The sequence below is a fragment of the Rhinatrema bivittatum genome, chromosome 1 (assembly GCF_901001135.1).
Source record: "Rhinatrema bivittatum chromosome 1, aRhiBiv1.1, whole genome shotgun sequence".
Classification (NCBI taxonomy): Eukaryota; Metazoa; Chordata; class Amphibia; order Gymnophiona; family Rhinatrematidae; genus Rhinatrema; species Rhinatrema bivittatum.
This window is the reverse complement of record NC_042615.1, coordinates 388002485-388018729: the sequence shown is the minus strand read 5'-3', so window position 1 is coordinate 388018729 and position 16245 is coordinate 388002485. Positions and strand designations below refer to the sequence as shown.

Here is a 16245-nt window from a genome sequence, read left to right as displayed (position 1 = left end):
ACGACAGAGAGCTCTGGGTATAGGAGAGATACTGCTGCTGGTATTTCTTATCTTTCAGGGTTAGAAGAGGAAGAGTTGCCGAATACGTCGCACAGAGAGAGCTGGAGAGATCAGTCTGCGGGGAGCTTCCATATGATAAAGGGTCAGCAAGAAGGGAATCGTGGAAAGAGAGTAGCGGAACCCAGGTCTGGCGCTTCATGCCGAGCAAGTGAAGGTAAAGAGGGTACAGTGTACAGTCAGAAAGTGCTTACAAAAGGCAAGAAGAGAAAGAGAGGCCACACAGATAGTTCCACAGAGAGTTCGGACTCGTCCACTACTTCGTCTTTGGATAGCAGCACCTCGGGACAGTTCAAGCGCCTTAGTGGAGTGGGCCCCAGCCAGGACATGGGGCACCCAGCCCTAGCGTCCTTAACAGAATTATGGGAAGGAGTTCCCAGGAGGTAGCGCAGCAGAATCAGGAGAAGAAGATATGTTAACATATTCGGCCTATTAGCAGGCAGGAGGGGGGACAGGAAAGAGCGCAGGAAGAGTAAGAAGAAGAAGAGAGGCACTTCTACGGGGCCAAAAGTTGCCAAGAATATAATTAATTGGGTTTGAGGTTCCCTGAGGTTAGCCAGTGTGGTCAGCCATTACCAGCCCGAGCAATTCGGGGCATTATTGGCGTACGGGGGATAGCATTCTTGGCGCTTTCAAGGACTACGAAGGTTGGGCTTGGCTCAACTATGATGAAAGGTTCAGGGAAAAAATGGCAGGGAATAGGTTTTATCCCAGGACAAGCAGTATGATTGTCCTCACATATGGGTGACATCATCGATGGAGCCCTCACATGGAAAACTTCTGTCAAGGTTTCTAGAAACTTTTCATTGGCACCCTGAGCCTACTGAGCATGCCCAGCATGCCATGATCCCTCCAACCACAGGGGTCTCCCTTCAGTCTCTTTTTTTCCACACTGCTTTTAGCCTCGCGTTGAAGGAGCTCTGTGAGATTTCTTACTGTTTTTTCCTCACAGAATATTGCTGATAATAACAAGTTTTCTGTCAGAAAAATTCCCTCTTGGGTCTCCCTTCGACATCCCGTTCAGTGAGTACTCTTTGGAGTCTTTTTTTTCTGTCGATTCCGGATACTCTCTTTTTCATTATCCGTGAACCATCGACTGTTACCCGGCCTAAGGTTTTCAATAATGGCCACCAGTTTTAAAAGATATCCAAATTGTCCCCGGACAATGTCGATTACAGACCTACATGAGATTTGTGTTCTCTGCCTGGGATCAGGCCATGATGTCCGCGCCCGTTCCACCTGCGCCCAGATGACACCGAAGGGCAGTGTTGTGTTCTGCGCCCATGGCGGCGACCCACCGCGGGAGTTCCGGGAGAAGCCCCGGATCCAACGTCCCTCGCTCCAACATGGAACCCAGTGCTGGTCGCCAGGTGGGGAGCCGTCCCTGCTCCTCCCTCGCGGCGTTCAGTGGCGTTTCCTCCGCGGAGGAAATCCATGATGGCCACTACTATTCTTAGGTGAGAGGCCGCACCCCCTTCTCAGATTTAAAGGGACCTGATCCCTTTAACTAGACTCACCTGATTCCTATGAGCCAGAACAGAGGAAGTATAAAAGGAGACTTCCTCTGCTCATTCCTTGACTTGGCCACTTCCGTGGTTAGTCAGGTCTGCTTGCTTCTGTGAGTTCTTTGGATCCTTGTTCCTGTTTCGTCTTGGTGTTCCTGGTTTCTGACTTTGGATTGGCAAGCAGTGATTCTCTGGTGTGTGACTTCGGACTGGCAAGTGGTGATCCCTCGGTGTGTGACCTCGGACTGGTAAGCGACGACCCTCTGGCACTTGACCTCGGACTTCTTCTTGACCGTTGTCTCCAAGGGCCCGCCTAAGTCCCAGCGGCCCGGGTCCCTACGGGCTCCTCCTGGGGGGACCGCAAGCTTCCAGGGGTGAAGCTCCAGTCAGCCCTTGCACCGAACTTCTTGACCTCTCTAAGGTCCACCTAAGTCCCAGCGGTCCGGGTCCCTACGTGCTCCTCCTGGGGGGACCGCGGGCTTCCAGTGGTGAAGACACACTTCCTTCCTTCGACGTCATGACTCTTTGTCTGCCTCCACAGTTGCCTCTGTCTCCAGTGCCGAGGGTCAGCTGGTCACATCTTCTGTTCCTGCCTCACCACCCGACGGGAGAACCTACGGATCTTCCTACTAAGGTATTCCATCCTCCTGCCGACCCAAGGGTTCACAAGCCTGAGCATAACAGGCAGGGGTGCCTGACTGGATAAAATGGAGGAACTTTTCAAAAAGATCACTCCATCATCATCTTCAGCGTCGTCACCGAAGATAACGCCTTCCTCTGTTGAAAAACATTGAGGTAAAAAGAAGACCAATGACCGTCCATCACTGACTCCATCTGGATCTTCTATAGCGTCCTCTTTGATCTCCAGTAAAGATCATCGAGAGAAAAGATGCCATCGGCACTGTTCCGATTCCATTCCTTTGGAAACATCGGTGTCCGCATCGGCTTTGAGGGATCTCGAACCAGTGAAAAAGCGGGTTCAGGTACAAGAGCTATCATGCCCCTCTGTACCTGAGGCAACGAGGTGCTCTCCACTGGTGACGGTGTCAGAGGCTGTGCCACCACACTCTGCTGTGGAAGTGCCAGCAGCGCCAGTCTTACCTTCTCCTGTGACAGAGGACCCAGTCCCAGTTTCCAGGGAAGAAGTGACTTCGATGATTCAACAAGCAGTCACCGAAGCTTGGCAAAAATTCAAACTTCCATTGACGCCGATACCTCCATCGGCACTGACACTGGAGCCGGCCATATTTGCTCCTCTCCTGACAAGGATCGATGCCTTACTCGGTGCTCTTTCAGCACCGGCACCAATACCATCAACGGGTTCCCTGATGCCTCCATCGGCACCGTCCAAACCGAAGCAACTACCGACGGCACCAGTAATACCCATACCAGGCTCATCTGAAGATGATAGCAATGTCTCTGATCACACTCTAGGACCATCGGGTTTACAAAAACCCTGCTTTCCATCGATGCCCTCGATGCCATTCCCTGGTCCATCGATGCCTCCACTACCCGGTCCATCGGGGGGATTACGATCGTTGGTTCCCATCCATGCCATCGATACCCTTCGATTCCCCGTCGATGCCTTTTCTGCCTCCATCGATGCCGAAACAGATTCCAACACAACCATCGAAATCTACTTTGATGAAACAACATCCTCTTTCATCTGGATCCCATTTCCAGCCTCAGCCCAATCCTTGGGAGGATGTTAATACTGATACTGATACTGATGACCTCGCATCTGAACCTTCTCCACCAGAGGAAAGGAGGAAATCCCCACCAGAGGACCTGTCTTTTCAACATTTCATAAAGGAAATGGCTGATACCATTCCCTTTGAATTGCTGGCTGAGGAGGATACCAGACATAAGACTCTTGAAGTACTACAGTTTGTAGATGCACCGAAAGAGATCATGGCGATACCTATCCATGAAGTCCTTTTAGAGCTTCAGCATCGCCTATGGGAGCATCCCCCTCTGTGCCTGCTGTCAATAGAACGGACACAACATACCTGGTTCAACATACACCAGGTTTTCAAAAACCACAGTTGCCACATCATTCCTTTGTTGTTGAGTCCACCCAGAAAAAAGCAAGAAAGCAGAAACCACATTCATCTGCTCCTCCAAGAAAGGAACATAGATTTCTGGATACTTTAGGGAGGAAAATATTCCAAGGATCCATGCTTGTATCCCATATAGCTGCATATCAGTTATATATGACACAGTATCAAAGGAATTTATGGAAGCAAGTACAGGATATAAAGGATACCCTTCCCCAACAACAAACAGCACTCAATAGGGATGTGAATCGGGCTTCGGATGATTGAAAATATCGGACGATATTTTCAAAATCGTCAGAAATTGGGGGCACCCCCAAAACGATAGGAAACCCCCACGATATTGATCATGGGGGTTCTCTTATCATTTTGGGGGAGGGCAGGAAAAACGGCACACAAAAATAACCCCTAAACCCACCCCGACCCTTTAAAACTAACACCTTAGCTTCCCCCACCCTCCTGACCCCCTCAAAAACTTTTTACAGGTACCTGGTGGTCCAGTGGGGGTCCCTGGAGTGATCTCCCGCTCCTGGGCCATCGGCTGCCACTAATCAAAATGGCACCAATGGCCCTTTGCCCTTACCATGTGACAGGGTATCCGTGTCATTGGCCGGACCCTGTCACATGGTAGGAGCACTGGATGGCCGGCGCCATCTTGTGCTCCTACCATGTGACAGGGGCTGACCAATGGCACCGCTAGCCCCTGTGACATAGTAAGGGCAAAGGCTATCGGCGCCATTTTGAATACTGGCAGCCGACGGTCCGAGTGCAGGAGGTTGCTCCCAGACCCCTGCTGGACTTTTGGCAAGTCTTGTGGGGGTCAGGAGGGTCCCCCAAGACTTGCCAAAAGCCCCTGGTGGTCCAGCGGGGGTCCGGGATCTCAGTAGGCTCAGTGTGCCAGTCAAAAGTTTCTAGAAACTTTGACAGAAGTTTTCCGTGAAATGACTCCATCGATGATGTCACCCATATGTGAGGACACCTATTACAAGGTAAACAATTTTGATATGTCCTGGTGTACATAGGATATAAACTTATGGCTCACACAAATGACCAATAAAAGCGCAGGGTCCAGTAAGTTAGAGCAGGGTGTTACAGGGAGCGGGGGGAATGGAGTGGCCCCAGTTAGTGGTAAGTCAGGTTCGGTTCGTGGACCAGTGCCCACAGTAAATGCGAGCGACTCGAGAGGGATCCAGAGGAGTTCAGATATATGTTGGAGGTTTAACAAAGCTACCTGTTTATTCCCCGAGTGCAAATTCCGTCATGCTTGCTCCTCCTGCAACGGAGCACACCCCGTGGCCAAGTGCAATCAGGTGCAACAGTCTGCAGGGTTCAAGGGATTTAGTCAGGTCAAGCACCTGACTTAGAGCGATGCAGTGAGAGCTGCAAAAATAAAAAAGAAACAATACAAAAAAATAAATAAATATATATATATTTATATAAGGGGAGCTATAAGAACAGGGTGTTCTTGGGTCACATAAGATATTTGACGGGATACAGGCCAGAAGGGTTGGTTTGGGATAGTTTGGGAGGGGGCATGATGCAATTGTCGTTCTAATGCTTCCCGGCAGAGCGCTACGGGAGAAGGAAATATGGAGAGGTATATCCAGGACACAAGGGAAGGAAGAGGAATGGGAGATGATTCAGATGATTCAGTCGCGCCAGCAACTTGGAAGGCTTACACCAAGGGAATGAAGGTGGTGTCAAGTTTTTTACACACCTTGGGGTGGAGGGTGGGGGAGGTGTCAGAGCAAGTGATGATCCAGTGCATAACATGGGAAAAAACAAAGGTTATTCGGTGGCCACAGTATGGTCACATCTGGCGGGTTTTGTTTTTTTCCAAAAGCTAGGAGGTAGGCCTAACCCCTTGAGCAGTTTTAGAGTGCGACAAGTGTTGGGAGGATGGCAGCACAGTCTAGGAAAGGGGGGGGGGGGCGGGGAACCAACGAAGGCCCATCCGTTACGATGATTTAGTGACATTGGCGGAAATATTGCCAATGGTCTGCTGGTCTACATTTGAGATTGTTTTGTTCAGGGTGGCCTTTTCATGGGCTTTCTTCGGAGCAATGAGAATTAGTGAATTAGTGGCTAGATTATGGCATGGAGATAGAGAAGTAGGAGCTAACGGTAGAGAGCATACATATTTTTGATTCAATGGTTAAATTGTTTATTCCCAAGACAAAAACAGACCAGATGGGAAAAGGTGCTTTCGTTAACTTAGTGCAAGCATCTCAGGTTACGGTGTGCCCGGTATGGCAGGCTAAGGATTATATTGTCTTATGCCCGGTTAGGAAGGGAACTTTCTTGGTGCATGAGGATGGTACCCCGTTGACTCATTACCAGTTCGCCAGAGTGCTGAGTTTAGCGATCAGGAAGGCAGGTGGTGATGCTGGTTTTTATAGTTCGCACTCGTTTCGGATTGGGACAGCTACATCTGCAGCTGAAGCCGGTATATCGGATATAGGTATAAAAGGCATTGGGCGTTGGAAGTCAAATGCTTTCCGATCGATTGTACGGAGATAGCATGTTTTCTCAGGGTAGGTGCGGTATTCTCGAAAAGGTGCAGTGGAATTCACACTGAGAGCCTGGGAAGTGAGGGAGGAGGGAGGGGAGTTGGGAAGTTTGCTGACTTTATACATTTGCATTGCAGAGCGCATGAGGGTACGATGTTTCGAAGGATGTGCCTGGATTGTGGGTCATTCTTATATCCATCGAACACAGAGAAGAGCACTGAAGTGTCCATACGGGGAACATTTGGACATAGATCGGGCGGGATGGCGCTTATCATGGTTCAGCAAGCGGGGCATGGGTTGGGACAAACTCTTGCCTTTCCTGTCCGAGTGGACACAAATGTGGGGCGAACCGAATATAATAATCATTCATCTGGGCGGTAATGACATAGGCTCGAAATCGTGTGGGAAGCTCCTTATTTGCATGAAAAAAGATTTATCGCAGGTAATGATAAGATGGCCACGGATCTTGTTAGGATGGTCTGATATAATAGTGCGATTAAGGAATAAGGATGAGATGATTTGGCGGTCTGGGGTTAAAAAATTGAACCGACAGCTGGGAAAATGAATGGAATGGGAGGGTGGGTTCTGGGTTAGGCATCCGTGGTCTTGGGAGGTGGAACCGGGGCTATTCAGCGGGGATGGGATCCACTTATCAGAAGTGGGCATGGATTTATTTAATAACTCCATACAGGAAGGGCTGGAGAAAGCACTTAGGAAGTGGAAAGGAGGCCGCAGTTTGGGGGGGAACAAGTCGACCTAATCGGCTTGTTTGTGGTGGTAAACCTGAGCCCAAGTGGTCTTTGGAATGGGGCAGGGATATGGTGGTGGGGGATGGGGGTGATCCTCGTGTAGTTGGGGGGGGCTGCTACACGGGAGGAGCGGAGAACTACAGGGCTAAAGTTCCCGGTTTGAGCTTGCTCTCGCTGGTTTGAGGCAGAGTAGGCGGGGTAAGGGGAGGGGCTGTTTCACTTCACCACTGGGGACAAGATGGTGGAGACAGGGAGGGAGGAAAAGGAGGAGGGGCTGTTGGGGTTGTTGAATATGTTATAATTGTAAGGGCTCGGGTTAGTTTTATTTGCAATATACTGCAGCCAATATAAATGCCATTAATGTTTCGAGTGTTTATTGGGGGGCATGGACCACAAGTGAACGCAGTATTCCATCCCTATGTTAGTTTGTCTCATTACTTGGCAAATGGTTCAAGAACTGATTGGTTGGCAAAAGACTTTAACACCAGACCAGAAATCTAGGATATATGAAAGATGAAACCAAACTTGGGGGAGCAGAGACTGAACGATTGCATGGATAGAAGTGGGACTGCAGCTCAGTTTGTTCACCCTTGATCTAGGATGTGCTCTACTTAGTTGTTTAAGAAAAACATGACATATTGGGAGATTGTTTTCTATCAATTCTGCCAGGTTCCAGGTGATGTGATGGTAACTCTCACCCATTGGCTTTGTATGCTTTTGGGAGCTGTTGAAGCACCTGCTGCACAGCATATGAGTATATCAAGTGAACTGGTTTTGAAAAAAAAATGCCCCCGTCCGGCCTGATATTTTCCTGCAATCCACCCCTGCTTAGAAGTAGCAGCATCATCTGTGTGGCTTCAAAAAGAACAGTTAACTAAAATCCCCCCTCAGTTTAATGACTTCCTGTTCCACTAGTAATCAGAAAGCTCTGATCCTGCTAAGAAGATAACATTTATGGATTCTCATCAATGACACCATCACTGCATTATGATGGGAGCAGAGAGCTTGGGCTATCAAAGCTGGAGTTAAAAGTCAGGGAGAAGCTGAGCGTAAACAAATAAAAAGAGAGAAAACCCTGTACAGAGAGAATCAGGGTACTAGAGATGGGATATTTCAGGGATTATTTATTTCATTATTGTAATTAATTGTTACTGAAATGAGCTCAGTCCATGCTCCTCTGCCACCTCTCCTCCTCTCCCTCCCTCAGCCTCAGATGGTCTCTCCCACCCTATTGTGAGGTCATGATGACAGTGGGAGGCTTATAAAAGGCAAAGCTGGCTGGAGTCAGTGGCAGTTCGCAAGATGGCAGCAAGCAGGGAGTATCTCTGCTGGCTCTGGGTACCAAGAGAAGGACCTGAAGCTTCTGGAACTGAACTGTGACAGAACAAAGGGGAGATTACAGCACAGAACTAAAGTTTGTCTCTAGCTGTAAGTAAAAATGTTCTCTCCTGTTCCTTCTCCCCAAGTATTTCCCTCTTTTCTCCATCCTCTCTTCCACCCCTGTCCTTTTCAGCTTTCCCTTCCTGCATCTCCCATTGGTGTCCCACCTCCTCCACTTCCCTGCTTACCTTTGCCCCTCCTCTATTTTTTCTTCCCATCCTCTCCTCCCTTTTCCTGTTTATGCTCAATCTTCCCACACATTTCATACTATCACAACTTCATTTCCCCTTCCCTCTCTCTCCCATCCTCCCTCCTATATTCTCCCTGTCTTCCTTCTTTTGAATCCTTCACTTCATTTCCCTCCCTTACTTGCTCCCACAGTTCCCATCCATTGTCTGCCTCCTCATCCTTTCTCCTGTCCACCTCCCACCTTAGAAATTAGACTACAGAGAGATTTTAAACTATTCAAAAAGAGTTTAAAAACCTGGCTTTTCAAGCAAGCCTTTTACAAAGAGAGCGGTAGATAGTGGTATATGAAATCTGGCAGCAGAACATCAGAACGCAGCACCTTTTCTGCTCAATAAGCGTGTTTTATTAAAACAAAACATACATTCCGATAGACTTATATATACCAGGGGACCCCAACCACCGGTCCGCGGACCGGGACCGGGCCGTTGGGGATTTTTGCCGGTCCGCGGGGCCGCCGCCAAGCACCAGCAGGTGTGTCGCGTGCTCCCGGTCTCTCCCGCTGCTCTTCCTTCCCTGCTGCCGTTGCCGCCGGGCTATCAGCACGTTCAAGCCCAGCGGGAATGGCAGCAGTGTTTGAGGAAGCTGTGGCACCCGTGGCTGGCCTTTTCTTCTTCCCGTGCCTGCCCCTCCCCCCCCCCCCGTGACCCGGAACAGGAAGTGGTGCGCGGGAAGGAGAAAGAGCTGTGCCGCGTGGAAAAATAGCGGCGGCAGCAGCATTGGCCCCCGTGTAATCGAAGCAGCCGGTAATCGGGAAAGAAGTCAGCAGCATGAGCTTCCCGTGGCCGATGGGATTCTTCTTTCTTGGCCTGCGGGGGCTGCTGCAGCTCCCATTTGTGCTCGGGGGAGAGGAAGTGAGTGAGAGAAAGAGAGAGAAGCAGCCAGCCTGCCTGTGTGTGATTGACTGGTCAGAGAGCTGATGTATGTGAGTATGTGAGAGACAATGAAAGTGATTGATCAGGGAGATGACTGATGTGTATGTGAGAGTGTGAGACATTAGTCATGGAGGTGACTGATGTGTGTGTGTGTGTGAGAGAGAAAAAGCATGGAAGTGAGAAGTCTGGGTATGTGGGAAAGCATGGGTGTAAGAAGCCTGGTGTTGGGGGGGAGGGGGTGAAAGAAAGCATGGGAGTGAGAAACCTGGGTGAGTGTGCATGCATGAGAGAGAGAGACTGGTTGGTAAGGTGACTGGTGTGTGTGAATGTGAGAGAATGTGATTCAGGGAATGAGAAGCCTGTGCATGTGGAAAGTGAGCATGGAAATGAGAGAGACTGGTGTGTGTGTGTAACAGAGAGAAAGTGATTATGGGAATGAGAAGCCTGTGCATGTGAAGAGAGTGAGCATGGGAGTGAGAAACCTGGGTGTGTGTGAGACACAGCATGGGAGTGAGAAGCCTGTATATCTGAAAGAGAACATGGGAGTGAGAGACTGGTGAGTGTGTGTGTGTTTGTGTTTGAGAGAGACAGAGAAAGTGATTATGAGAGTGAGAAGCCCATATATGTAAGTAGAACATGTGAGTGGGAAGCCTGTGTGTGTGTATGGCATGAGAGAAACTGTTCAGGAAGGTGACTGGTGTGCGTGTGCCAAAGACTGGGAGATGATTGGTGTGTGAGAGACAGAAACTGGTCATGGGGAGATGACTGGTATGGTGTGTGTGTGAGAGACATGGGCACTAAGGAAGAGGACCATGAGTATAGAGCTTAGCTTCTACTGCTGCTTCTGGTGTGTGCCACGGCTTGCAGGGAAGGGGATTAGGAGAGCTGCTGGAGGAGGTAAGTTAAGGTGGCTTTTTAAGTTTATTTTTCTTGACTGCCATTTAAATTGTGTGATGTCTGCTTTTTTGAAATATTTTATTGGTGTTTGGAGCATGTTTAATAGTTTTTATGAGTTTTTAATTGTTGGATGTTATTCTGTTCATAGCTGTTTTGAAACATTTATTCTGCTTATTAGTATAGTTTTACAATTATTTCTGAGTGGGGATCTATAGCTGCTTGCTAGTTCTGTTTTCCTAATAAGAAGTGTATTGGTTTTTAAGACCTGATTTAATATTTGTAGTGTTGCCTTTTCATAGATAGGGTTGCTCCTGTTTGAGTGTATTCCATAATACAGGTGTAACTGTGTGCGGATTAGTTTATGTGCATTACTACAGATCCTGGGAGTATGTTAGGTCGGTTCTGTGTCTGTTACCGAGATGAGATATTTTACTAGCATGTAAGCGTTTGTATTGGTCTTATTTGTTGTGTTTTCTCAAGAGGACATGCATTGGTGGTAAACTGCTGTCTTTTCATAAGTAGGGCTATTGAGCCTGGAAGTAGAAGGAGTTTGAGTTGCTGTTACTGAGATGACACCAGAACCAGAATATCTTTTTTGTAGGGTGAGTTGTATGGGGAATGTCATAATTCTGCTTTACATCCATTATTGTGGGTCAGGGGGGTTCCCGTGGATGCAAACTGTACTTTTACATCAAACCCCATGACGATCATGGGTCAGTGTGTCATGCATGTGAGAACCTATGGTGAGTTGAGTCACATTCACATTATAAATGTCATAATTAAATAAGTGTGCACTAAAATCTAACCCCCTCCATAACCCCGCCCCCATATGACCAAAGCCCTGCCCCTGCCCCACCCCGCCCCTGCCCCACCCCCACCCCGCCCTGCCGGGCCATGGAAAAATGGTCTTGCTTGAAGCCGGTCCCTGGTGCAAAAAAGGTTGGGGACCATTGATATATACAATTGAAACTGAGAAACGTAGAAAAAGGACAAGATCTTTAACTTTTTGCAAATAGTCTTTATTACGAAACTATGTTACCGGTCTTCAAATGGCACCTCCTATAGATAGTATTAACTTATACATCTTTCATAAATGAATATATGTGCCTCAATGTAAACCAATGAGATGGTATACTACTTAACGACAGTATAGAAAAGATTTTAAATAAATAAATAAATACATACTGTCCAGCCTTCCCCCTCTATTCTCTCCTCTCTCCATCCTACCCCTACTCTTTCTCCCCTTCATTTCCATCCTCCCCACCCTTTCTCCCCTTCCTCCTCTCTATCTTTTCCTCCCACCACTATCTCCTACAACCCATCTCCACCCCTACCCTTTCCCTCTCCATCCTCCCCTCCCACCCTCTCCATTCTCCCACCCATCATCCTCCCCTCTCCCTCATCTTCTACCCTTTCTCCCCTTCCTTCTCATCCTCACCTCCCACCCTTTCTTCCCTCTTGCCCCCTTCCTCATCCACCTCTCCCACCCTTTTTTCCCTCTTGCCCCCTTCCTCATCCACCTCTCCCACCCTTTCTTCACTTTCCCGTCTCCTCCTTCCACCCTCCATTCCCATCTTCATCTTTCCCTTCCTCTCCCTCCCCACCCTTTCTGCCCTTCCTCTCCCATCCTTTTTCCATTCCCATTCTTTCTCCCCTTCCCCCATTCTCATCCCTTTCTCTTCTTTCAGTATCTCCATCCTCCCTTCCAACCCTTTTCTCCTCCCCTTTCTCCCCTCTTCAGCTTCCCCTCTCCCCTCCATCCTTCTTTGCCACCCTTTCCTCTACCTCCCCATCTTCTCCTCCCTATATGTACTCAGCTCCCTTTCCATGCTCTTTCCTCTCCATATTCCCCTCCCATACTTCCCTCTGCTTCTCTATCCTCTCCTCCCAGCCTTCCCCTCCCCTCCCCCATTCCTCTCATTGCACTATTCCTTTGCCATTCTCCACTCCCATCCTTTCTCCCCTTTCCATCTCCATGCCCCAACCTCTGCTCCTACCCTTGTTTTGACTTTTGTACCTCCCTCTCCATCCTCCTCTCCGTCTCCCTTTTCACCCTTCCTATCCATCCACCCCCACCCTGTCCCTCCCCATCTTCTCCACCCAATCCTTCCTCCATCTCCATCCTCTCCTCCCACCCCTTCTCCCATGTTGGCGTTCCCTCCTCTTTCCCCCTCCCTCTCCATGCTTCCATATTCCCCTCCCACTTTTCCTCCCCATTCTCACTCCCTCTCCATTTTCCTGCTTCCACCTTTTCCTCCTCTTTATTTTCTCCTCCCATCCTTCCCCTTCCTCTGGATCCTCCCCTCACCCTCTTACTCCTTTTCCTATCCATTCTCCCCTCCCACCCTTCCCCTCTCTCTCCATCCTTTCCTCTCTTCAACTTCTCCTCCCATCTTTCCCCTGCTCCCAAACTATCCTCCCTCTTCTCCCCTCCCACCGTCTTCTCTTTCTCCATCTTCCCCACCTTTTCCCTACCTCCCCTCCCTCTCTTTCCTCCTTCTCCATTCTCTCATCCCACACTTATTCCCCTTTTCCCCATCCACTCCTCCCATCCTTCTCCTTCTTCTCACCCTCTCTCCTACCTCCCTTCTCAATCTTCCCTCCCACTCTCTCCCCTTTTGCCATTCCCTTTTCATCCTCCCCATCTTCTCTCCTCCCCCTCCCACTTTTCCCAGTCCCTCTCCATCCTCTCCGCCCACCTTTTCTCCATTTTTGCCCCATTCCATTCTCCCATTTTCTGCCCTTTTTTCCCCTTCAATCACCATCCTGCTAGTCCCCCTCCCCTCTCCTCCCACTCCTTAGTCCTCACTCCCACCCATCCCAAACCCTTTCCCCTGCCTCCAATGCTCCCCTCCCATCCTTTCTCTCCTTTTCCCCCACCACTCCATATTCCCACCCTTTCCCCCATCTCCCTCTATCCTGCCTTCCTACCCTTATCTATTCACCAATTTCACCCTTCCCTCCCCATCCGCTTCTTCCTCTCCACCCTTTCCATCTCCCTCTTTCCTCTTCTCCCACCCTCTCTCCTTTTCCTCTTCCTTTCCCTCTTCCTCATTTCCCTCTCCCTCTCCTCCCCCTTCTTTTCCTCCCACCTCTCTCTATCCTTCCTCCCTCCACTCCCCCTTTCTCCACATCCTGTCTATCCTTTCCCATTTCTCCCCTTCCGCCTACCTCTCCATCCTCACCCACCTTTTCTCCTCTCACTCTCCTTTCCTCCCTTTCTCCATCCTCCCACCTTTTCCCCCTTCCCCTTCCTCTCCAGCCTTTCACCCATTCCTCTATCTCCCCATCTTCCCCACCCACCTTCCCCACCCACCTTCCCCACCCACCATCCTCCCACACTTTCCCCTTTCTCCCCTTCCTCCCTCCCCATCCTCCTTTCCACCTTTTCTCTTATCTATCCTCTCCTTCCACATAAGTTATTACTCAATTAAACTCATTGTTGCAATCCCAACATATTAAAATGTTACTTTGCTTACACGCCTTTCCATACTGCTTTCTCTCTCCATCCTCACCTCCCATCCTTCCCTCATCATTCTCCCCAACCCTTTATCACCTTCCTCCTCCCACTGTCTCTTTTGCCTAGCCCCTCCCTTTCCATCCTCTCCTTCTTCATGCCTCCTTCTCTTTCCTTGCCTCCCCTTCCAAACTCTTACTTTTTCCTCCCTCCCTCATCCAGCCCTCTCTCCTTCCCCCTCCCTCACCAACCTCCCCATCCATCCTTTCCCCTCCCTCTCCATCCTCCCCTCCTACTCTTCCCTCTCCCTTCTATACTCCCATTCTTTCTTCCTTTTTTCCCATCTCGCCATCTTTCCCTCCCACTCATTTGCCATTCTCCTCTCCCATCTTTTTCCCTCTTCTTTATCATCCTCCTCCCCATCCTTCCCTCCATAACTTTCATCCCCTCCTTCTTTATCCCCCCTCATCTGTACCTTTTCCAGTTCTGCTACATCTTTTTTGAGATGGGCAACCACAACTACACACAATACTCTGTCCTGTCTTGGTTCTCTTCTTATCTCTGCCATTGCACTTTGAGCATTTTCTCTGGTGGTTCCTCATCTACTGTCATTCCAATATTAATTGATGTGCCTCAGGGTTCTGACATTGGCTCTATTCTTTTCTCACTATATAGTAATTTCCTTGGTACTTTGATTTCCTCTCATGGCTCTTAATACCATTTTTATGCTGATATATCAGGTTTTCTGGACTTCTGGTATATCACCCCAGGAGCGGTACTGGACTGTGCAGCTAGATGCTAAGCAGGACTAGGGCCAGTCTTCTGCCTAGCAAGCCCCCTCCTCTGCAGGTTGAGCCCTGCAGGGTACTAGGGGCCAGTAGGTTTTTGCTGCAGTAGTATAACATGGTAATGTTCAGGCAGGAGCAAGGCTGGTCGGACTGGAGCAGGACAAGGGATGCATGATCCTGATAGCACCTCACTGGCCACGCCAAGTGTGGTTTCCGATCCTTCGGGACCTCTCCATTCACAGGCATATCCCCTTGGGAAAGGACCCGCTTCTGATCACTCAGAACGACAGGTGCCTACGCAACCCCAATCTTCAGGCTTTGTCCCTGACTGCCTGGATGTTGAAAGGTTAATCCTTCAGTCACTTAACCTTTCAGAGCCAGTTTCCCGTGTCCTGATTGCTTCACGGAAGCCTTCCATGAGAAAATCTTATCTTTACAAATGGAGCAGGTTTAAATCATGGTGTTCCTCAGTCCCTTGATCCCTTTTCCTGTTCCACCACGAAGTTTCTAGACTATCTCTGGCACTTGTCAGAATCCGGTCTAAAATCTTCCTCCATCAGAATGCATGTCAGTGCGGTGGCCGCCTTCCATAAAGGTGTCGGATGTTTCTATTTCAGTACAACCCCTTGTAACACGTTTTCTGAAGGGCTTGCTCCACCTCAAGCCTCCACTGCGCCCTCCGGCCCCTTCTTGGGACCTCAATCTAGTTTTGGGACGGCTCATGAAACCACCATTCGAGCCTCTCCAATCCTGTGATCTTCGCTATCTCACATGGAAAGTGATTTTTCTTTTGGCAATCACATCCGCTCGCAGAGTTAGTGAGTTACAGGCCCTAGTTACCTATCCGCCTTACACTAAACTTCTGCACGACCGGGTAGTACTCCGCACTCACCCTAAGTTTTTACCTAAGGTAGTATCGGAGTTTCATATCAATCAATCCATTATACTACCCACCTTCTTTCCCAGGCCCCATTCTAATCCGGGAGAACAGGCTCTGCATACCATTGACTGTAAACGGGTTCTAACGTTCTATCAACACCGTACAGCTGCCCACAGGAAAAGCACTCAATTGTTTGTTTCTTTCCATTCCATCAAATTGGGGCAGCCTGTAGGTACTCAGACTCTCTCTCCTCCTGGTTAGCGGACTGCATATCCTTTTGCTATCAGCAAGCAGGCATTCCACTTCAAGACCATGTGAAAGCACACTCTGTCTGGGCCATGGCAACTTCAGTAGCGCACCTACGCTCGGTGCCGCTTCCTGATATTTGTAGGGCTGCTACCTGGAGTTCTCTCCATACCTTTACAGCCCACTATTGTTTAGACAAGGCTGGACGACAAGATTCCATCTTCAGCCAATCTGTCTTGCGCAACCTTTTTGCAACTTGATGTACCAACACTTTTCCACCTGCCCGTTGGGTTCAGGATGCTCTCTACCAAATTCCACCCCAGATGTGCCTGTTGCATGTCTTTGGGTACATTTGGTGCATACTCAGTCATCCTCAGCTCAGTACTCACCCATATGTGAGGACTACCATCCTGCTTGTCCTGTGAGAAAGCAAATGTTGTAGTAGGCCAGATTGTTGTAGTAGGCCAGATTGACAAACTAAAGAGTAGCAAATCACCTGGACCGGATGGTATGCATCCTAGGGTACTGAAGGTAATTTCTGATCTATTAGTTAAAATTTGTAACCTATCATTAAAATCATCCATTGTACCTGAAGACTGGA

The 16245-nt window shown here is 49.1% G+C and overlaps 1 protein-coding gene across 1 annotated transcript in view; it reads left to right on the top strand.

Annotated features, from left to right (window-relative positions):
• Window positions 1-8180: 8180 nt before the first annotated feature.
• The window catches only part of GTF2E2 (general transcription factor IIE subunit 2), a 276015-nt gene continuing 267950 nt past the window's right edge, over window positions 8181-16245 (top strand). The window contains exon 1 of the mRNA XM_029601571.1: window positions 8181-8303. The gene's annotated coding sequence lies outside the window, so the exon portion shown is untranslated. The remainder of the gene's footprint in view (window positions 8304-16245) is intronic.